The following is a 21746-nucleotide window of genomic DNA, read 5'->3' as shown; positions in this document are numbered from 1 at the left end:
CAAAGGGTACAGAACTGAAGTAGGTATTTAAGAACGACGTAGGCGGGTGAGTGGGTGGTGGTCAGAAGACCGCGTTTCGTTCCAACACGCCGAGGGCCAATTTGACAGATATATTTTTAAGTTTTGTATAAAACGCATTCCCTCCTGCAGAGGCTTGGATGAAGCCGTACATTGACTCCGCACTTAATCCTAGGGACACAGTTCATTAAAGGGCATCATCGGCACTTTTTTTAATCATTCTGGACCTAGAAATGTTGTCTACAGGTAAAATTAGACAATGTCAAGATTTTAGGATTGTTTTTTTAACGAGTTTCAGCACATTTTGAAAAGCCCACCTTTATGTCATATTGCGTAGTCTGGAGATGTCCGATTATGGCTTTTTTACCGATATCCGATATTGTCCAACTCTTAATTACCGATACCGATATCAACCGATACCGATATATACAGTCGTGGAATTAACACATTATTATGCCTAATTTTGTTGTGATGCCCCGCTGGATGCATTAAACAATGTAACAAGGTTTTCCAAAATAAATCAACTCAAGTTATGGAAAAAAATGCCAACATGGCACTGCCATATTTATTATTGAAGTCACAAAGTGCATTATTTTTTTTAACATGCCTCAAAACAGCAGCTTGGAATTTGGGACATGAGGAGGTTGAGGTGGGCGGGGTTGAGTTGGGGGGGTGTGCCCTATTTTTCGAAGTATAAGTCGCTCCGGAGTATAAGTCGCACCGGCCGAAAATGCATAATAAAGAAGGAAAAAAAACATATATAAGTCGCGCTGAGAATACGTCGCATTTTTGGGGGGAAATTTATTTGATAAAACCCAACATCAAGAATAGACATTTGAAAGGCAATTTAAAATAAATAAAGAATTTTGAGTTTTGGGGTTTGGTTTTTTGATTAGATCGCAATTTTTTCCAGTCCTGATGTGTGTGTCCAATTTGGTGAGTTTTGAAGCATGTTAAGGGGGTCAAATTACAGCTCAAAGAGGCGGCGGTATAATAATAAAACACTAGAAATTTAATAGGGTCCTCTGTCCCAAAGGGACTCGGTCCCTAATAAATAAAGAATAGTGAACAACAGGCTGAATAAGTGTACGTTATATGAGGCATAAATAACCAACTGAGAACGTGCCTGGTATGTTAACGTAACATATTATGGTAAGAGTCATTCTAATAACTACAACATATAGAACATGCTATACGTTTACCAAACAATCTGTCACTCCTAATCGCTAAATCCCATGAAATCTTATACGTCTAGTCTCTTACGTGAATGAGCTAAATAATATTATTTGATATTTTACGGTAATGTGTTAATAATTTCACACATAGGTCGCTCCTGAGTATAAGTCGCACCCCCGGCAAAACTATGAAAAAAACTGCGACTTATAGTCCAAAAAATACGGTATATTGTAGCGTCCCGGAAGAGTTAGTTCTGCAAGGGCTTCCGGGTATTTGTTCTGTTGTGTTTATGTTGTGTTACGGTGCGGATGTTCTCCCGAAATGTGTTTGTCATTCTTGTTTGGTGTGGGTTCACAGTGTGGTGCATATTTGTAACAGTGTTAAAGTTGTTTATACGGCCACCCTCAGTGTGACCTGCATGGCTGTTGACCAAGTATGACTTGCATTCACTTGTGTGTGTGTGAAAAATCGTAGATATTATGTGATTGGGCCGGCACGCAAAGGCAGTGCCTTTAAGGCACGCCCCCAATATTGTTGTCTGGGTGGAAATCGGGAGAGATTCGGGAGAATGGTTGTCCCGGGAGATTTTCGGGAGGGGTACTGAAATTCGGGAGTCTCCCGGGAAAATTGGGAGACGCAACTGCTCTGTACTTCTCCCTACGTCCGTGTACCACTCCGTACAGCAGCGTTTTAAAAAGTTATACATTTTACTTTAGGAAACCGATACCGATAATTTCCGATATTACATTTTAAAGCATTTATCGGCCGATAATATCGGCAGTCCGATCTTATCGGATATCTCTAGCGTAGTTTGTGTTTTGGTAGCATCTTCATCCCGAATCAGGTTATTTTCGCGCACAGTTTGAAAGAATGATCAAATATGTAGGAATTGTTGCAGGTTGTAGCGACTAAAGAAGGGGTAGGCCTGCGTACGTTTCCAAATGACGGCAATAGGAGGAAAGTCTGGACCTCTCCAGTCTAAAGGATAAAACCTACTCAGTGTCCTAGTGGTTAGAGTGTCCGCCCTGTGAGTTCAAACCCCGTCATACCAAAAACTATAAAAATGGGAGCCATTACCTCCCTGCTTGGCACTCAGCATCAAGGGTTGGAATTGGGAGTTAAATTACCAAAAATTATTCCTGGGCGCGGCCACTGCTTCTGCCCACTGCTCCCCTCACCTCCCGGGGGGTCATCAAGGGAAGAATTTTGCCACACCTAGAGTGTGTGTGACAATCATTGGTACTTTAACTTTGGGCGGACCAGGTGAGAGGACTGAAATTGGCAGCCGTTGTTTTCATGATTCTGACTTGGAAGAACAAGGAGTTTTGATCAGAGTTCGGATGGAAAAAAAACAAACTTGAAAGACTCAAGCTAAAGGAGCGCCTGAAAGTCAGGAGCACCCTCCAGGGGAGAAAGACTGAGTCAGAACCTGCGGTGAAACGGAGAATGAGGAGCAGACCTTTGTCAAAATGTCGAAAACAGCTACCAGTTGCATAATTCGACAGCGGAGATTTAGCACAGATTTACATATCAAATAGCGCTCCCACTGTAGAATGGCTATTATTTAGTTCCGGTAAATTCCTTTGCATCCTGCGGCTTATAAAACGGTGTAGCTAACCTGTGAACTTTGCAGGGCTTGTTGGTCTAGTCGTATGATTCTCGTTTCGGGTGCGAGAGGTCCCGGGTTCAATTCCCGGACAAGCCCTTGTCTTTCTCAGGCATGAGTTTTTCAATTAGTCCACAGTCGTATGTCTTTTCCTGTATGACTTTCCACTTAATTTTAAACTTTAATCTCTCTTTTTCTCACGGCACACACTCAATGGATCAATAAAAATCTATCAAACCAAATCAGAGCTTGTGTACTGTTGGATCACTTTGTTATAAGTAGGCGTTTGCGGGTTCCATGGTGTAATGGTTAGCACTCTGGACTCTGAATCCAGTGATCCAAGTTCAAGTCTTGGTGGAACCTACTTGTGAAAGCGATGATCTCCCTTTGATTTTCATTTTGCAAACCTTGGTGTTTGTATTCCTTTTTTCAATCATGACTTCTTACCTCACACAGTTGTAAGTCTTGTCATTTTTTTTAAACTTCAGACCTGATTTTAAACTTTTAGCTCCATTTTCTTAAAGGCGCACACTCAAAGGATCAACGAATATCGATCAAGTATGGTTAAGTACTGTGTAGTGTAGTATCATGGTGTAATGGTTAGCACTCTGTCCTTAGAATCCAGCGATCCAAGTTCAAGTCTTAGTCGAACCTACTTTTTGTGTTTAGTCTGGCATCCCCTCAGTTGCTTTATACATGACAAAGGCAAAGAACAAAAACTTGTATTAGTTTCAGATTGTGACCCCTGTTTGTTTATAAGTCCTTTGTTTATTCATCACTTTTGACCTCATATACACACTTGTCTTTACATTTGTGACTTGAGACTTAATGTTAAACTTTACCTCAATTTTCCACACTACAGAAACTCAAGGAATCAATGAAAATCTACGAAATCAATTACTGTTGTACTTCAATCTACCACCACAATTGGTTCTAGGACTGAGCTCATAAGCCTTAGTTCATTGTGGTATTTAAAATCCAATTTGGGTTAAAAGTGCAATATGGAAGCCCAGTTTCAGATTCCGTGCCCGATTAAAATATCCCATTTATTGAGATTATTGGTCTAGTTGTATGATTTCTGCCACGGGGGTCGAGTGGTCTGGGGTTCAATTCCTGAAAAAGCTCTAGTTCATTTATGCATGAAAAGTGTAGTGAATCAAAATTTGTGTTAATAAAAGTGCAGTTCCAGATTGTGTCCCGCAAAACTATAAAAATGTTTCATATTTTTGGAAAGCACTATTCAGGGCTCGTTGGTCGAGGACGGAGCTTGTAATCCTGAGTTCTTTTATGCATAAAAATAGCCATACTTCTAAATTTGTGGTAAAAGTGCAATATACTAACCAAGTTTCAGTCGTCTGTGTCCCTTGTTAAAATGTCACATTTCATGAGATTTTTTGCTGAAACATAACTTTACAGGGCTTGTTGGTCTAGTCGTATGATTCTCGCTTCGGGTGCGAGAGGTCCCGGGTTCAATTCCTGGACAAGCCCTAGTCTTTCTCACGCATGAGTTTTTCCGTTGGTCCACAGTCGTGTTTCTTTTCCTGTATGACTTACGACTTAATAGTAAACTTTAACCTCTCTTTTTCTCACAGCACACACTCAATGGATCAATAAACATCTATCAAATCACATCAAACCCTGTGTACTGTTGGATCCCTCTGTTATACCAAGTTTGTTGCAGTTTCCATGGTGTAATGGTTAGCACTCTGGACACTAATCCAAGTTCAAGTCTTGGTGGAACCTACTTGAAAGAGCAATGATCTCCAGTTACTTTAAGCATGAAAAAGGCAATGAATATAAACTTGTATTAAAAGTGCAATGTCGTGGACCCGTTTCAGATTGTGACCCCTGTTTGTTTATAAGTCCTTTGTTTATTCATCACTTTTGACCTCATACACACACTTGTCTTTACATTTGTGACTTGAGACTTAATGTTAAACTTTACCTCAATTTTCCAGACAACAGACACTCAAGGAATCAATGAAAATCTACGAAATCAAATACTGTTGTACTTAAATCTACCACCACAATTGGTTCTAGGACTGAGCTCATAAGCCTTAATTCATTTCGATATTAAAAAAATTGTGGTAAATCGAATTTGGGTTAAAAATGCAATATGTAAGCCCAGTGTTATAATATCACATGTATTGAGATTCTTTCAAAATCCCAATGGTCTGGGGATCAATTCCTGAAAAAAAATCATGTTCACTTATGCAAAAAAAGTGTAGTGATAATATGTGTTAATAAAAGTGTAGTTCCAGAGTGTGTCCCCCAAAAAATATCAATATTTTTCAGAATTTAGGAAAGAAAAAAGTCAGGGCTTGTTGGTCTAGTAGTATGATTCTCGCTTTGGGTGCGAGAGGTCCCGGGTTCAATTCCCGGACAAGCCCTTGAGATAACAACTTAGATTTTAAACTCTCATCTCAATTTTACAAACTGCACACACTCAAGGGATCTATAGATATCAATGAAATCAAATATACAGTGGTACCTCAATTTACGAGCTCTCTGTTTTAGGACAGAGTTTGTAATCCTTAGTTCTTTTATGCATAAAAATAGCCAAATATCTAAATTTATGGTAAAAGTGCAATATACTAACCAAGTTTCAGATTGTGTCTCCTGTTAAAATCTCAAGATTTCATGAGATTATCTGCTGAACGATGACTTTGCAGGGCTTTTTGGTCTAGTTGTATGATTCTCGCTTCGGGTGCGAGAGGTCCTGGGTTCAATTCCCGGACAAGCCCTTGTCTTCCTCAAGCATGAGTTTTTCCATTAGTCCACAGTCATGTGTCTTTTCATGTATGACTTTCCACTTAATTTTAAAATTTAACCTCTCTTTCACGGCACACACTCAATGGATCAATAAAAATCTATCAAATCAAATCATACCCTGTGTACTGTTGGATCCCTTTGTTTTACTTGGTCTTTTGCAGGTTCCATGGTGTAATGGTTAGCACTCTGGACTCTGAATCCAGTGATCCAAGTTCAAGTCTTGGTGGAACCTACTTGTGAAAGACACGATCTCATTTTGATTTACTTTTTGCAAGCCTTGGTTTTTGTATTCCTTTTTTCAATCATGACTTCTTACCTCACACAGTTGTAAGTCTTGTCATTTTTTTTAAACTTCAGACCTGATTTTAAACTTTTAGCTCCATTTTCCTAAAGGCGCACACTAAAAGGATCAACGAAAATCAAACAAGTTCAAACAAGTACTGTGTACTGTACTATCATGGTGTAATGGTTAGCACTCTGTTCTTAGAATCCAGCGATTCAAGTTCAAGTCTTAGTCGAACCTACTTTTTATGTTTGAGTGTTTAGTCTGGCATCCCCTCAGTTGGTTTATACATGACAAAGGCAAAGAACAAAAACTTGTATTAGTTTCAGATTGTGACCCCTGTTTGTTTATAAGTCCTTTGTTTATTCATCACTTTTGACCTCATACACACACTTGTCTTTACATTTGTGACTTGAGACTTAATGTTAAACTTTACCTCAATTTTCCACACTACAGACACTCAAGGAATCAAAGAAAATCTACGAAATCAAATACTGTTGTACTTAAATCTACCACAACAATTGGTTCTAGGACTGAGCTCATAAGCCTTAGTTCATTGTGGTATTTAAAATCCAATTTGGGTTAAAAGTGCAATATGGAAGCCCAGTTTCAGATTCCGTCCCCGATTAAAATATCCCATTTATTGAGATTCTTGGTCTAGTTGTATGATTTTTGCCTCGGGGGTCGAGTGGTCTGGGGTTCAATTCCTGAAAAAGCTCTAGTTCATTTATGCATGAAAAGTGTAGTGAATCAAAGTTTGTGTTAATAAAAGTGCAGTTCCAGATTGTGTCCTGCAAAACTATAAAAATGTTTCATATTTTTGGAAAGCACTATTCAGGGCTCGTTGGTCGAGGACGGAGCTTGTAATCCTTAGTTCTTTTATGCATAAAAATAGCCATACATCTACATTTGTGGTAAAAGTGCAATATACTAACCAAGTTTCAGTCGTCTGTGTCCCCTGTTAAAATGTCACATTTCATGAGATTTTTTGTTGAAACATTACTTTACAGGGCTTGTTGGTCTAGTCGTATGATTCTCGCTTTGGGTGCGAGAGGTCCCGGGTTCAATTCCCGGACAAGCCCTTGTCTTTCTCAGGAATGATTTTTTCCGTTGGTCCACAGTCGTGCTTCTTTACCTGTATGACTTACGACTTAATTTTAAACTTTAACCTCTCTTTTGGGTTAAAAATGCAATATGGAAGCCAAGTGTTAAAATATCCCATTTATTGAGAGTCTTGCAAATCCCAAAGGTCTGGGGATCAATTCCTGAAAAAAATCTTGTTCATTTATGCAAAAAAAGTGTAGTGAATCAAAATTTGTGTTAATAAAAGTGTAGTTCCAGTGTCCCCCCCAAAAAAAGAAACATTTTTTTCAAAATTTTGGATTGAATAAACCAGGGCTTGTTGGTCTAGTCGTATGATTCTCGCTTCGGGTGTGAGAGGTCCCGGGTTCAATTCCCGGACAAGCCCTTAAGATACTAACTTCATTTTAAACTCTCAGCTCAATTTTACAAACTGCACACACTCAAGGGATCTATAGATATCAATAAAATCAAATACACAATGGTACCTCAATTTACAAGCTCTCTGTTTTACGACAGAGTTTGTAATCCTTAGTTCTTTTATGCATAAAAATAGCCAAATATCTAAATTTATGGTAAAAGTGCAATATACTAACCAAGTTTCAGATTGTGTACCCTGTTAAAATCTCAAAATTTCATGAGATTCTTTGCTGAACCGTGACTTTGCAGGGCTTGTTGGTCTAGTCGTATGATTCTCGCTTTGGGTGCGAGAGGTCCCGGGTTCAATTCCCGGACAGGCCCCTAAGTTTTTCAGACATGAGTTTTTCCAAGAGTCCACAGTCGTGGGTATTTTCCTGTATGACTTACGATTTAATTTCAAACTTTAACCGCTCTTTTTCTCACGGCACACACTCAATGGATCAATATAAATCTATCAAATCAAATCATACCTTGTGTACTGTTGGATCCCTTTGTTTTACTTGGTCTTTCGCAGGTTCCATGGTGTAATGGTTAGCACTCTGGACTCTGAATCCAGTGATCCAAGTTCAAGTCTTGGTGGAACCTACTTGTGAAAGCTATGATCTCTTTTTGATTTACTTTTTGCAAGCCTTGGTGTTTGTATCCCTTTTTTCAATCATGACTTCTTACCTCACACAGTTGTAAGTCTTGTCATTTTTTTTTTTTACTTCAAATTTTTAGCTCCGATTTCCTAAAGGCGCACACTCAAAGGATCAACGAAAATCGATCTCGTCCAGTCAAGGAGTGTGTACTGTAGTATCATGGTGTAACGGTTAGCACTCTGTCCTTAGAATTCAGTGATCCAAGTTCAAGTCTTGGTAGAACCTACTAGTAATATTGGAGTGTTTAGTCTGGCATCACCTCGGTTACTTTAAGCCGGAAAAAGGCAAGCTCCATGGTGTAATGGTTAGCAATCTGCACTCTGAATCCAGTGATCCAAGATCAAGTCTTGGTGGAACGTCCTTGTCAAAGCTATGATCTCCATTTAATTTACTTTTTACAAGCCTTGGTGTTTGTATTCTTTTTTTCATTTGTGACGTGAGACTTGCTCGAAACTTTTAGCTCAATTTTCCAAACAGCAGACGCTCAAGGGATCAATGAAGATCCATCAAATAAAACCAAATACAGTGGTAAATACATTTACTAACACAAATTGTTTTTTGCCTGAGCTCGTAACCCTTTAAAGTACATTTAAATATGGATTAAAAGTGTAACACAATTTGTGTATGAGGTCAAAAGTGATTAATAAGCAAAGAACTTATAAAACAAACAGAAGTTTGTAGGTTCTAGTCTTGGTGGAACCTACTTGTCAAAGCTATGATCTCCATTTGACTTACTTTTTGCAAGCCTTGGTGTTTGTATTCCTTTTTTCAATCATGACTTCTTACCTCACACAGCCAGTTTCATTTTTGACGTGAGACTTGCTCGAAACTTTCAAGTAAATTGTGTTTAGTGTTTAGTCTGGCATCCCCTCAGTTACTTTAAGCATAAATAGGCAATGAATAAAAATTTCAGGATAAAGCCTTTAAGATGATAACTTCATTTTAAACTCTTAGATACATTTACCAAACTGCACACACCCAAGGGATCAATGAAAATCAATAAAATCAAATATATAGTGGTACCTCAATTTACAAGCTCTCTGTTTTAGGACAGAGCTTGTAATCCTTAGTTATTTTATACATAAATATAGCCAAACATCTACATGTGTGGTAAAAGATGGTCTCCTGTTAAAATGTCACATTTCATGAGATTTTTTTTTGAGATGCTGCTTTGCAGGGCTTGTTGGTCTAGTCGTATGATTCTCGCTTAGGGTGCGAGAGGTCCCGGGTTCAATTCCCGGACAAGCCCTTGTCTTCCTCAGGCATGAGTTTTTCCATTAGTCCACAGTCATGTGTCTTTTCATGTATGACTTAACACTTAATTTTAAACTTTAACCACTCTTTTTCTCATGGCACACACTCAATAGATCAATACAAATCTATCAAACCAAATCAAAGCCTGTGTACTGTTGGAACCCTTTGTTTTACAATTACCTTTACAGGTTCCATGGTGTAATGGTTAGCACTCTTGACTCTGAATCTATTGATACAAGTTCGAGTCTTGGTGGAACCTACTTGTTTTTGGCCTGAGCTTGTAACCTCTTAAGTACATTTAAATATGGGTTAAAAGTGTAACAACATTTTAGATTGTGTACCCTATTTACATCTCATCTTTCATAAGATTTGTCGAACAATACTGTTTCAGGGCGCGTGCCGATGGACTCAGCCCTTGTGTTTATAATTCCTGTTTTCAGTCATTACTTTTCCCCTTGTACAAAGTCGTAAGTCTTGTTATTTTTTTCAACTTTAGACCTGATTTTAAACTTTTAGCTCCATTTTCCTGAAGGCGCACACCCAAAGGATCAAGGATACACCAATCCAGTAAAGTCTACTGTAAGATCGTGGTGTAATGGTTAGCACTCCAGCCTTGGAATCCAGTGATTGAAGTTCAAGTCTTGGTAGAATCTACTTGTAATATTGGAGTGTTTTGTCTGGCATCCCCTCAGTTACATTAAGCATAAATTGGCAATGAATAAAAACTAAAATAATTAAGAATGCACTATGTTAAACCAGTTTAGGATTGTGACTCCTGTTTGTTTATAAGTCATTTGTTTATTCGTCACTTTTTACCTCATACACACAGTTGTCTTTACATTTGAGACTTAATGTTAAACTTTACCTCAATTTTCTAGACAACAGAACCTCAAGGAATTAATGAAAATCTACAAAACCAAATACTGTTGTACTTAATTCTACGGCCACAATTGGTTCTAGGACTGAACTCATAAGCCTTAGTTCATTTCAGTATTAAAAAAATCCAATTTGGGTTAAAAGTGCAATATGGAAGCCCAGTTTCAGATTGTGTCCCCTATTAAAATATCACATTTATTGAGATTATTGGTCTAGTTGTATGATTTCTGCCTGGGGGGCGAGTGGTCTGGGGTTCAATTCCTTAAACAATTCCGGTTTATTTATGCATGAAAAGTGTAGTGAATCAACATGTGTGTTAATAAAAGTGCAGTTCCAGAGTGTGGCCCCCCAAAAATATAATTTTTTTTTACAATCTTGGAAAGCCCAATTCAAGGAATTGTTAGTCGAACAGTATGATTCTTGCATCGGATGCGAGAGGTCCTGAGTTCAATTCCAGGATGAGCCCTTAAGATAATAACTGATTATTAAACTCTTAGATCAATTTTCCAAACTGCACACACTCAAAGGATCAATGAAAATCAATAAAATCAAATCTACAGTGGTACCTCAATTTACGAGCTCTCTGTTTTAGGATGGAGCTTGTAATCCTTAGTTCTTTTATGCATAAAAATAACCAACTATCTAAATTTGTGGTAAAAGTGCAATATACTGACCAAGTTTCAGATTGTGGCCCCTATTAAAATGTCACATTTCATTAAATGTTTTGCTGAAACATGACTATAAAGGGCTTGTTGGCCTAGTCGTATGATTCTTGCTTCGGGTGCGCAAGGTCCCGGGTTCAATTCCCGGATAAGCCCTTCTGTTTTTCAGGCATGCCATTAGTCCACAGTCGTGTTTCTTTTCCTGTACGACTTTCCATTTCATTTTAAACTTTAACCTCTCTTTTTCTCACGGCACACACTCAATGGATCAATAAAAACCCAGTAAATCAAATCAAAGCCTGTGTACTGTTGGATCCTTTTGTTTTACCTACTTTTGCAGGTTCCATGGTGTAATGGTTAGCACTCTGGACTCTGAATCCAGTGATCCAAGTTCAAGTCTTGGTGGAACCTACTTGTGGAAGCTACAATCCCCATTTGTTTTACCGTATTTTCTGGACTGTAGGACGCACCTGATTACACGGCGCACTGCCAATGAGTGGGTCTATTCAAGTCTTTTTTCATACAAAATATCATATTATGATTTTTCTTTTTTAAAATGTAAAACACTTCCTTGTGGTCTACATAACATGTAATGGTGGTTCTTTGGTCAAAATGTTGCATAGATGATGTTTTACACATCATCTTCAAGCCGCTTTCTGACAGTCGCTTCCGGATGCGCCGTTCTGTGGGCGCTCTTATTTACGCGGCTCACCTTCGACAGCGTCTTCTCCCCGTCATCTTTGTTGTAGCGGTGTAGCGTGCAAGGACGGGAGTGGAAGAAGTGTCAAAAGATGGAGCTAAGTGTTTTAATGACATTCAGACTTTACTTCAATCAATAACGGAGCAGCATCTCCTCATCCGGAAACAACAACAAGGCCGGAAATGTGTCCCGTGAAAAAACATCCGAGCGGAACTCTCTAATAACTAAAGTTCCTTGGGTGAATAATGTAAACTCATCACACCAGTATGTTTTGGTGCTTTTATGGCGTGTTTACTGACAGATATAAGTAAGAACTTTACACGACTTGTTGTTAGAAATGGCAACAGCGGAGGATGAATGTCACATAACAAGAAGATAGATAAAAAGAAGAAGCTTATCGACTACGGTGTCAGCACGGACTACAAAGGCGAACTTGCGCAATTTTTCCAGATTTATGCAGATCCTAAATACAGATCAGCAGGTACTAGAAGGAAAAGTTGCTTTTGCATAATATTGCGAAACAAAACGCCAGATAATATGTCTTACACACAAACCATAATAATACTCCAATGTTGAAGCACAGTACAATCCATCGAGTGGTGTGGCTTCAAAGCTTACTAAAACATTTTGATAGATTTTTTTATTTATTTAGATATTTTCAATGAAACATATAACATGCTGATGTTGTTTACTTGAGTCATATTGCCATCATAGTGCAGTCTACGCGTATCTCTTATGTTTGACTGCCACCTCCTGGTCACACTTATCATTACACCATGTACCAAATAAAATTGCTTCCAGGTCGGTAAGCAAAACCAGAATTATTCCGTACATTAGACGCACTGTCGAGTTTTGAGGAAAAAAAGATTTTAAGGGTGCCTTACAGTCCGGAATATACAGTTCTGTGTACTGTAGGATCACATTTTTTTATGAGCAATTATGTAGGTTCTATGGTGTAATGGTTAGCACTCTGGACTTTGAATCCAGCGATCCAAGTTCAAGTCTTGGTGGAACCAACTTGTTTAGTCTGGTATTCCCTCAGTTACTTTAAGCATGAACAAGGCAAAGAATAAAAAATGCAGTGTTGGGGTAAATTCCTGGATAAGCCCTGAAAGTTATAACTTTATTTTAAACTCTTAGCTCAAATTTCCAAACTGCAAACACTCAAGGGATCTATGAAAATCAATCAAATCAAATATACAGTGGTACCTCAATTTATGAGCTCTCTCTTTTAGGACGGAGCTTGTAATCCTTATAGTTCTTTTATGCATAAAAATAGCCATACATCTAAATGTATGGTAAAAGTGTAATATACTAACCAAGTTTCAGATTGTGTCCCCTGTTAAAATGTCACAATTCATGAGATTTTCTGCTGAAACATGACTTAGCGAAACAGGGCTTGTTGGTCTAGTCGTATGATTCTCGCTTCGGGTGCGAGAGGTCCCGGGTTCAATTCCCGGACAATCCCTTGTCCTTCTCAGGCATGAGTTAGTTCACAGTCATGTTTCTTTTAATGTATGACCTTCGACTGAATTTTAAACTTTAACCTCTCTTTTTCTCACGGCACACACTCAACGGATCAATAAAAATCTTTCAAATCAAATCATACCCTGTGTACTGTTGGATCCCTTTGTTTTACATGGAAGTTTGCAGGTTCCATGGTGTAATGGTTAGCACTCTGGACTCTGAATCCAGTGATCCAAGTTCAAGTCTTGGTGGAACCTACTTGTGAAAGCTATGATCTTCATTTGATTTACTTTTTGCAAGCCTTGGTGTTTGTATTCTTTTTTTCAATCATGACTTCTTACCTCACACAGTCGTAAGTCTTGTAATTTTTTTTTAACTTCAGACCTGATTTTAAACTTTTAGCTCCATTTTCTTAAAGGCGCACACTCAAAGGATCAACGGAAATCGATCAAGTCCAATCAAGTACCGTATTTTCCGCACTATAAGGCGCACCTAAAAACCACAAATTTTCTCAAAAGCTGACAGTGCGCCTTATAACCCGGTGCGCTTTATTACGATTCATTTTCATAAAGTTTCGATCTCGCAACTTCGGTAAACAGCCGCCATCTTTTTTCCCGGTAGAACAGGAAGCGCTTCTTCTTCTACGCAAGCAACCGCCAAGGAAAGCACCCGCCCCCATAGAACAGGAAGCGCTTCTTCTTCTACTGTAAGCAACCACCCGCCCCCGGAAGAAGAAGAAAAAACGCGCGGATATCACCGTACGTTTCATTTCCTGTTTACATCTGTAAAGACCACAAAATGGCTCCTACTAAGCGACAAGGATCCGGTTCATAAAAAGACGCAATCTCTCCATCCGCACACGGATTACTACCGTATTTCACAGCAACTGATATTCCTGTGAACCGCACTGTGGAACGGGAGCACGTACGGTGAATATTCGCACCACAGGGAATGAGAAGTCATCCTTCACTGTGGTTCTAGCTTGCCATGCTAACTTCCACCCATGGTGATATTCAAAAGGAAGACCTTGCCAAAAGAGACCTTTCCAGCCGGCGTCATCATAAAAGCTAACTCGAAGGGATGGATGGATGAAGAAAAGATGAGCGAGTGGTTAAGGGAAGTTTACGCGAAGAGGCCGGGTGGCTTTTTTCACACAGCTCCGAAGGCGAACACACCTTCACTAAGACGGGCAGACAGCGCCGGACGACATACGCCAACATTTGCCAGTGGATCGTAAATGCCTGGGCAGATATTTCGGTCACAACTGTGGTCCGAGCTTTCCGGAAGGCAGGATTCACAGAACTACTGGACAACAACAGCGACACTGACTCCGATGACTTCGACGAGACGGAACCGGCCATTTTGGATCCCACGCTTGCGCAACTTTTCAATTCGGACACCGAAGCCGAAGAATTCGAAGGATTTACGAATGAAGAATAACTTCAGAAGGTGAGCGCTATGTTTATTTTGTGTGTTGTGACATTAACGTTCGAGCAACATTATGTTGCTATTGCTCTACACCATTTTGAATTTTACTATGTTTGTGATTGCACATTTGCGTACATTTTGGGACAGAGTTGTTAGAACGCTGGTTTTCAATATATTATTAAAGTTTGACTGAACTATCTGACTGTTTTTTTGACATTCCCTTTAGCGCAGCGTAGGCGCGGCTTATAATCCGGGGCGGCTTATTGGTGGACAAAGTTATGAAATATGTAATTCATTGAAGGTGCGGCTAATAATCCGGTGCGCCTTATAGTGCGGAAAATACGGTAGTATGTACTGTTGTATCATGGTGTAGCGGTTAGCACTCTGTCCTTAGAATCCAGCGATCCAAACTCAAGTCTTGGTAGAACCTACTTGCAATGTTGGAGTGTTTGGTCTAGCATCCCCTCAATTACTTCAAGCATGAAAAAGGCAATTAATAATAACTTGTATTAAAAGTGCAGTGTTGTAAACCAGTTTCAGATTATGACCCCTGTTTGTTTATAAGTCCTTTGTTTATTCATCACTTTTGACCTCATACACACACTTGTCTTTACATTTCTGACTTGAGACTTAATGTTAAATTTTACCTCAATTTTCCAGACTACAGACACTCAAGGAATCAATAAAAATCTACGAAATCAAATACTGTTGTACTTAAATCTACCACCACAATCGGTTCTAGGACTGAGCTCATAAGCCTTAGTTCATTTTGGTAAATCCAATTTGGGTTAAAAGTGCAATATGGAAGCCTAGTTTTAGATTGTGTCCCTTCATATAATATAACATTTATTGAGATTCTTGCAAAATCCCAACTCAGGTCTCGTTTTGTCTAGTTGTATGATTTTTGCCTGGGGAGCGAGTGGTCTGGGGTTCAATTCTTGAAAAAGCGCTTGTTCATTTATGCATGAAAAGTGTAGTGAATCAAAAGTTGTGTTAATAAAAGTGCAGTTCCAGATTGTGTGTCCCAAAAAATATGAAATGTATTCAGAATTTTGGAAAGCACAAATCAGGGCTCGTTGGTCTAGTAGTATGATTCTCGCTTTGGGTGCGAGAGGTCTCGGCTTCAATTCCCGGACGAGCCCTCAAGATAATAGTTTGATTTTAAACTCCATGCTCAGTTTTCCAAACAGCACACACTCAAGGGATCTATGCAAATCAATAAAATCACATATACAGTGGTACCTCAATTTATGAGTTCTCTCTTTTAGGATGGAGCTTATTATCCTTAGTTCTTTCATGCATAAAAATAGCCATACATCTACATTTGTGGTAAAAGTGCAATACACTAACCAAGTTTCAGATTGTGTCCCCTGTTAAAATGTCACATTTCATGAGATTTTGTACTGAAACATGACTTGCTGAAAAAGGACTTGTTGGTCTCGTCGTATGATTCTCGCTTCGGGTGCGAGAGGTCCCTGGTTTGATTCCCGGACTATCCCTTGTCTTTCTCAGGCATGAGTTAGTCCACAGTCATGTTTCTTTTAATGTATGACCTTTGACTGAATTTTAAACTCTAACCGCTCTTTTTCTCACGGCACACACTCATTGGATCAATAAAAATCTATCAAATCAAATCAAGCCCTGTGTACTGTTGGATCCCTTTGTTTTATACGGACCATTGCAGGTTCCATGGTGTAATGGTTAGCACTCTGGATTCTGAATCCAGTAATCCAAGTTCAAGTCTTGGTGGAACCTACTTGTGAAAGCTGTGGTCTTCATTTGATTTACTTTTTGCAAGCCTTGGTGTTTGCATTCCTTTTTTCAATCATGACTTCTTACCTCACACAGTCGTAAGTCTTGTCATTTTTTTTAAACTTCAGACCTGATTTTAAACTTTTAGCTCCATTTTCCTAAAGGCGCACACTCAAAGGATCAACGGAAATCGATCAAGTCCAATCAAGTAGTGTGTACTGTAGGATCATGGTGTAACGGTTAGCACTCTGTCCTTAGAATCCAGCGATCCAAACTCAAGTCTTGGTAGAACCTACTTGCAATGTTGGAGTGTTTGGTCTAGCATCCCCTCAATTACTTCCAAGCATGAAAAATGCAATTAATAAGAACTTGTATTCAAAGTGCAGTGTTGTAAACCAGTTTCAGATTATGACCCCTGTTTGTTTATAAGTCCTTTGTTTATTCATCACTTTTAACCTCATACACACACTTGTCTTTACATTTTGTGACTTGAGACTTAATGTTAAACTTTACCTCAATTTTCCAGACAACAGACACAAGGAATCAGTGAAAATCTACGAAATCAAATACTGTTGTACTTAAATCTACCACCACAATTGGTTCTAGGACTGAGCTCATAAGCCTTAGTTCATTTTGGTCAATCTAATTTGGGTTAAAAGTGCAATATGGAAGCCTAGTTTTAGATTGTGCCCCCTCATATAATATAACATTTCTTGAGATTCTTGCAAAATCCCAACTCAGGCTCGTTTTGTCTAGTTGTATGATTTTTGCCTGGGGGGCGAGTGGCCTGGGGTTCAATTCCCGAAAAAGCGCTTGTTCATTTATGCATGAAAAGTGTAGTGAATCAAAATTTGTGTTAATAAAAGGGCAGTTCCAGATTGTGTGTCCCACAAAATATCAAATGTATTCAGATTTTTGGAAAACACAAATCAGGGCTCGTTGGTCTAGTAGTATGATTCTCGCTTTGGGTGCGAGAGGTCCCTGGACGAGCCCTCAAGATAATAATTTGATTCTAAACTCTAAGCTCAGTTTTCCAAACTGCACACACTCAAGGGATCTATGAAAATCAATAAAATCACATATACAGTGGTACGTCAATTTATGAGCTCTTTCTCTTTTACGATGGAGCTTATTATCCTTAGTTCTTTTATGCATAAAAATAGCCAAACATCTAAATGTATGGTAAAAGTGTAATATACTAACCACGTTTCAGATTGTGTCCCCTGTTAAAATGTCACATTTCATGAGATTTTCTGATGAAACATGACTTGGTGAAACAGGGCTTGTTGGTCTAGTCGTATGATTCTCGCTTCGGGTGCGAGAGGTCCCGGGTTCAATTCCCGGACAAGCCCTTGTCTTTCTCAGGCATGAGTTCGTCCACAGTCATGTTTCTTTTAATGTATGACCTTCGACTTAATTTTAAACTTTAACCTCTCTTTTTCTCACGGCACACACTCAACGGATCAATAAAAATCTTTCAAATCAAATCATACCCTGTGTAATGTAGGATCTCTTTGTTTTACATCGAAGTTTGCAGGTTTCATGGTGTAATGGTTAGCACTCTGGACTCTGAATCCAGTGAGCCAAGTTCAAGTCTTGGTGGAACCTACTTGTGAAAGCTATGATCTCCATTTGATTTTTATTTTGCAAGCCTTGGTGTTTGTATTCTTTTTTTCAATCAAGACTTCTTACCTCACACAGTCGTAAGTCTTGTAATTTTTTTTAAACTTCAAACCTGATTTTAAACTTTTAGCTCCATTTTCCTAAAGGCGCACACTCAAAGGATCAACGGAAATCGATCAAGTCCAATCAAGTAACGTGTACTGTTGTATCATGGTGTATCGGTTAGCACTCTGTCCTTAGAACACAGCGATCCAAACTCAAGTCTTGGTAGAACCTACTTGTAATGTTGGAGTGTTTAGTCTGGCATCCCCTCAGTAACTTCAAGCATGAAAAAGGCAATTAATAATAACTTGTATTAAAAGTGCAGTGTTGTAAACCAGTTTCAGATTGTGACCCCTGTTTGTTTGTAAGTCCTTTGTTTATTCATCACTTTTGACCTCATACACACACTTGTCTTTACATTTGTGACTTGAGACTGAATGTTAAACTTTACCTCAATTTTCCAGACAACAGACACAAGGAATCAATGAAAATCTACGAAATCAAATACTGTTGTACTTAAATCTACCACCACAATTGGTTCTAGGACTGAACTCATAAGCCTTAGTTCATTTTGGTAAATACAATTTGGGTTAAAAGTGCAATATGGAAGCCTAGTTTTAGATTGTGTCCCTTCATATAATATAACATTTCTTGAGATTCTTGCAAAATCCCAACTCAAGGCTCGTTTTGTCTAGTTGTATGATTTTTGTCTGGGGGGCGAGTGGTCTGGGGTTCAATTCTTGAAAAAGCGCTTGTTCATTTATGCATGAAAAGTGTAGTGAATCAAAATTTGTGTTAATAAAAGTGCAGTTCCAGATTGTGTGTCCCAAAAAATATGAAATGTATTCAGAATTTTGGAATGCACAAATCAGGGCTCGTTGGTCTAGTAGTATGATTCTCGCTTTGGGTGCGAGAGGTCCCGGGTTCAATTCCCGGACGAGCCCTTAAGATTATAACTTGATTCTATAGCTCAAATTTCCAAACTGCACACACTCAAGGGATCTATGAAAATCAATAAAATCACATACACAGTGGTACCTCAATTTACGAGCTCTCTCTTTTAGGATGGAGCTTATTATCCTTAGTTCTTTTATGCATAAAAATAGCCATACATCTACATTTGTGGTAAAAGTGTAATATACTAACCAAGTTTCAGATTGTGTCCCTTGTTAAAATGTCACATTTCATGAGATGTTTTACTGAAACATGACTTGCTGAAAAAGGGCTTGTTGGTCTAGTCGTATGATTCTCGCTTCGGGTGCGAGAGGTCCCAGGTTTAATTCCCGGACAAGCCCTTGTCTTGCTCAGGCATGAGTTAGTCCACAGTCATGTTTCTTTTAATGTATGACCTTCGACTTAATTTTAAACTTTAACCTCTCTTTTTCTCACGGCACACACTCAAAGGATCAATAAAAATCTTTCAAATCAAATCATACCCTGTGTACTGTTGGATCCCTTTGTTTTACTGGGAACTTTGCAGGTTCCATGGTGTAATGGTTAGCACTCTGGACTCTGAATCCAGTGATACAAGTTCAAGTCTTGGTGGAACCTACTTGTGAAAGCTATGATCTCCATTTGATTTACTTTTTGCATGCCTTGGTGTTTGTATTCCTTTTTTCAATCATGACTTCTTACCTCACACAGTCGTAAGTCTTGTAATTTTTTTTAAACTTCAGACCTGATTTTAAACTTTTAGCTCCATTTTCCTAAAGGCGCACACTCAAAGGATCAACGGAAATCGATCAAGTCCAATCAAGTTGTGTGTACTGTAGTATCATGGTGTAACGGTTAGCACTCTGTCCTTAGAACCCAGCGATCCAAACTCAAGTCTTGGTAGAACCTACTAGAAATACTAGAGTGTTTAGTCTGGCATCCCCTCAGTTACTTCAAGCATGAAAAAGGCAATTAATAATAACTTGTATTAAACTTGCAGTTTTGTAAACCAGTTTCAGATTATGAACCCTGTTTGTTTATAAGTCCTTTGTTTATTCATCACTTTTGACCTCATACACACACTTGTCTTTACATTTGTGACTTGAGACTTAACGTTAAACTTTACCTCAATTTTCCAAACAGACACAAGGAATCAGTGAAAATCTACGAAATCATATACTGTTGTACTTAAATCTACCACCACAATTGGTTCTAGGACTGAGCTCATAAGCCTTAGTTCATTTTGGTCAATCCAATTTGGGTTAAAAGTGCAATATGGAAGCCTAGTTTTAGATTGTGTCCCTTCATATAATATAACATTTCTTGAGATTCTTGCAAAATCCCAACTCAGGGCTCGTTTTGTCTCGTTGTATGATTTTTGCCTGGGGAGCGAGTGGTCTGGGGTTCAATTCTTGAAAAAGCGCTTGTTCATTTATGCATGAAAAGTGTAGTGAATCAAAATTTGTGTTAATAAAAGTGCAGTTCCAGATTGTGTGTCCCAAAAAATATGAAATGTATTCAGAATTTGGGAAAGCACGAACCAGGGCTCGTTGGTCTAGTAGTATGATTCTCGCTTTGGGTGTGAGAGGTCCTGGGTTCAATTCCCGGACGAGCCCTCAAGATAATAATTTGATTTTACACTCTAAGCTCAGTTTTCCAAACTGCAAACACTCAAGGGATCTATGAAAATCAATAAAATCAAATACATAGTGGTACCTCAATTTATGAGCTCTCTCTTTTAGGACGGAGCTTGTAATCCGTATAGTTCTTTTATGCATAAAAATAGCCATACATCTAAATGTGTGGTAAAAGTGTAATATACTAACCAAGTTTCAGATTGTGTCCCCTGTTAAAATGTCACATTACATGAGATTTTCTGCTGAAACATGACTTGGTGAAACAGGGCTTGTTGGTCTAGTCGTATGATTTTTGCTTCGGGTCCCAGGTTCAATTCCCGGACAAGCCCTTGTCTTTCTCAGGCATGAGTTAGTCCACAGTCATGTTTCTTTTAATGTATGACCTTCGACTGAATTTTAAACTTTAACCTCTCTTTTTCTCACGGCACACACTCAATGGCTCAATAAAAATCCATCCATCCATCCATTTTCTACCGCTTATTCCCTTCGGGGTCGCGGGGGGTGCTGAAGCCTATCTCAGCTACAATCGGGCGGAAGGCGGTGTACACCCTGGACAACACACACCTCATCGCAGGGCCAACACAGATAGACAGACAACATTCACACTCACATTCACACACTAGGGCCAATTTAGTGTTGCCAATCAACTTATCCCCAGGTGCATGTCTTTGGAGGTGGGAGGAAGCCGGAGTACCCGGAGGGAACCCACGCAGTCACGGGGAGAACATGCAAACTCCACACAGAAAGATCCCGAGGCCGGGATTGAACTAACAACTACTCAGGACCTTCGTTTTGTGATCTTTCAAATCAAATCATACCCTGTGTAATGTAGGATCCCTTTGTTTTACATTGACATTTGCAGGTTCCATGGTGTAATGGTTAGCACTCTGGACTCTGAATCTAGTGATCCAAGGTCTAGTCTTGGTGGAACCTACTTGTGAAAGCTGTGGTCTACATTTGATTTACTTTTTGCAAGCCTTGGTGTTTGTATTCCTTTTTTCAATCATGACTTCTTACCTCACACAGTCGTAAGTCTTGTAATTTTTTTTTAACTTCAGACCTGATTTTAAACTTTTAGCTCCATTTTCCTAAAGGCGCACACTCAAAGGATCAACGGAAATCGATCAAGTCCAATCAAGGAGTGTGTACTGTTGTATCATGGTGTAACGGTTAGCACTCTGTCCTTAGAATCCAGCGATCCAAACTCATGTCTTGGTAGAACTTACCGGTACTAGTAATATTGGACTGTTTAGTCTGGCATCCCCTCAGTTATTTCAAGCATGAAAGAGGCAATTAATAAAAACTTGTACTAAAAATGCAGTGTTGTAAACTAGTTTCAGATTGTGACCCCTGTTTGTTTGTAAGCCCTTTGTTTA

At 39.0% G+C, this 21746-nt stretch overlaps 1 protein-coding gene and 20 non-coding genes across 22 annotated transcripts in view; 20 read left to right on the top strand and 1 right to left on the bottom strand.

The window, feature by feature from the left end:
* Positions 1-21746, bottom strand: part of LOC133615882 (ephrin type-A receptor 6-like) — a 252293-nt gene that overhangs the window by 92292 nt on the left and 138255 nt on the right. The window lies entirely within an intron of this gene.
* On the top strand, positions 2828-2899 carry trnap-cgg (transfer RNA proline (anticodon CGG)). The gene has a single exon. It is a non-coding gene; the product is annotated as a tRNA-Pro (tRNA).
* Positions 3092-3163, top strand: trnaq-cug (transfer RNA glutamine (anticodon CUG)). Its single transcript has one exon. It is a non-coding gene; the product is annotated as a tRNA-Gln (tRNA).
* trnap-cgg (transfer RNA proline (anticodon CGG)) lies at positions 4217-4288 on the top strand. Its single transcript has one exon. It is a non-coding gene; the product is annotated as a tRNA-Pro (tRNA).
* Positions 5119-5190, top strand: trnap-ugg (transfer RNA proline (anticodon UGG)). The gene has a single exon. It is a non-coding gene; the product is annotated as a tRNA-Pro (tRNA).
* trnaq-cug (transfer RNA glutamine (anticodon CUG)) lies at positions 5733-5804 on the top strand. Its single transcript has one exon. It is a non-coding gene; the product is annotated as a tRNA-Gln (tRNA).
* trnap-ugg (transfer RNA proline (anticodon UGG)) lies at positions 6866-6937 on the top strand. The gene has a single exon. It is a non-coding gene; the product is annotated as a tRNA-Pro (tRNA).
* trnap-cgg (transfer RNA proline (anticodon CGG)) lies at positions 7252-7323 on the top strand. The gene has a single exon. It is a non-coding gene; the product is annotated as a tRNA-Pro (tRNA).
* trnap-ugg (transfer RNA proline (anticodon UGG)) lies at positions 7605-7676 on the top strand. Its single transcript has one exon. It is a non-coding gene; the product is annotated as a tRNA-Pro (tRNA).
* trnaq-cug (transfer RNA glutamine (anticodon CUG)) lies at positions 7869-7940 on the top strand. Its single transcript has one exon. It is a non-coding gene; the product is annotated as a tRNA-Gln (tRNA).
* Positions 9174-9245, top strand: trnap-agg (transfer RNA proline (anticodon AGG)). The gene has a single exon. It is a non-coding gene; the product is annotated as a tRNA-Pro (tRNA).
* On the top strand, positions 11128-11199 carry trnaq-cug (transfer RNA glutamine (anticodon CUG)). The gene has a single exon. It is a non-coding gene; the product is annotated as a tRNA-Gln (tRNA).
* Positions 12433-12504, top strand: trnaq-uug (transfer RNA glutamine (anticodon UUG)). The gene has a single exon. It is a non-coding gene; the product is annotated as a tRNA-Gln (tRNA).
* trnap-cgg (transfer RNA proline (anticodon CGG)) lies at positions 12885-12956 on the top strand. The gene has a single exon. It is a non-coding gene; the product is annotated as a tRNA-Pro (tRNA).
* On the top strand, positions 13141-13212 carry trnaq-cug (transfer RNA glutamine (anticodon CUG)). The gene has a single exon. It is a non-coding gene; the product is annotated as a tRNA-Gln (tRNA).
* trnaq-cug (transfer RNA glutamine (anticodon CUG)) lies at positions 16067-16138 on the top strand. The gene has a single exon. It is a non-coding gene; the product is annotated as a tRNA-Gln (tRNA).
* Positions 17416-17487, top strand: trnap-cgg (transfer RNA proline (anticodon CGG)). Its single transcript has one exon. It is a non-coding gene; the product is annotated as a tRNA-Pro (tRNA).
* On the top strand, positions 17672-17743 carry trnaq-cug (transfer RNA glutamine (anticodon CUG)). The gene has a single exon. It is a non-coding gene; the product is annotated as a tRNA-Gln (tRNA).
* On the top strand, positions 18673-18744 carry trnap-ugg (transfer RNA proline (anticodon UGG)). Its single transcript has one exon. It is a non-coding gene; the product is annotated as a tRNA-Pro (tRNA).
* On the top strand, positions 19280-19351 carry trnaq-cug (transfer RNA glutamine (anticodon CUG)). The gene has a single exon. It is a non-coding gene; the product is annotated as a tRNA-Gln (tRNA).
* On the top strand, positions 20278-20349 carry trnap-ugg (transfer RNA proline (anticodon UGG)). The gene has a single exon. It is a non-coding gene; the product is annotated as a tRNA-Pro (tRNA).

The sequence above is a fragment of the Nerophis lumbriciformis genome, linkage group LG15 (assembly GCF_033978685.3).
Source record: "Nerophis lumbriciformis linkage group LG15, RoL_Nlum_v2.1, whole genome shotgun sequence".
Classification (NCBI taxonomy): Eukaryota; Metazoa; Chordata; class Actinopteri; order Syngnathiformes; family Syngnathidae; genus Nerophis; species Nerophis lumbriciformis.
The sequence above is the reverse complement of the archived record's forward strand: the minus strand, read 5'-3'. Positions and strand labels throughout refer to the sequence as shown.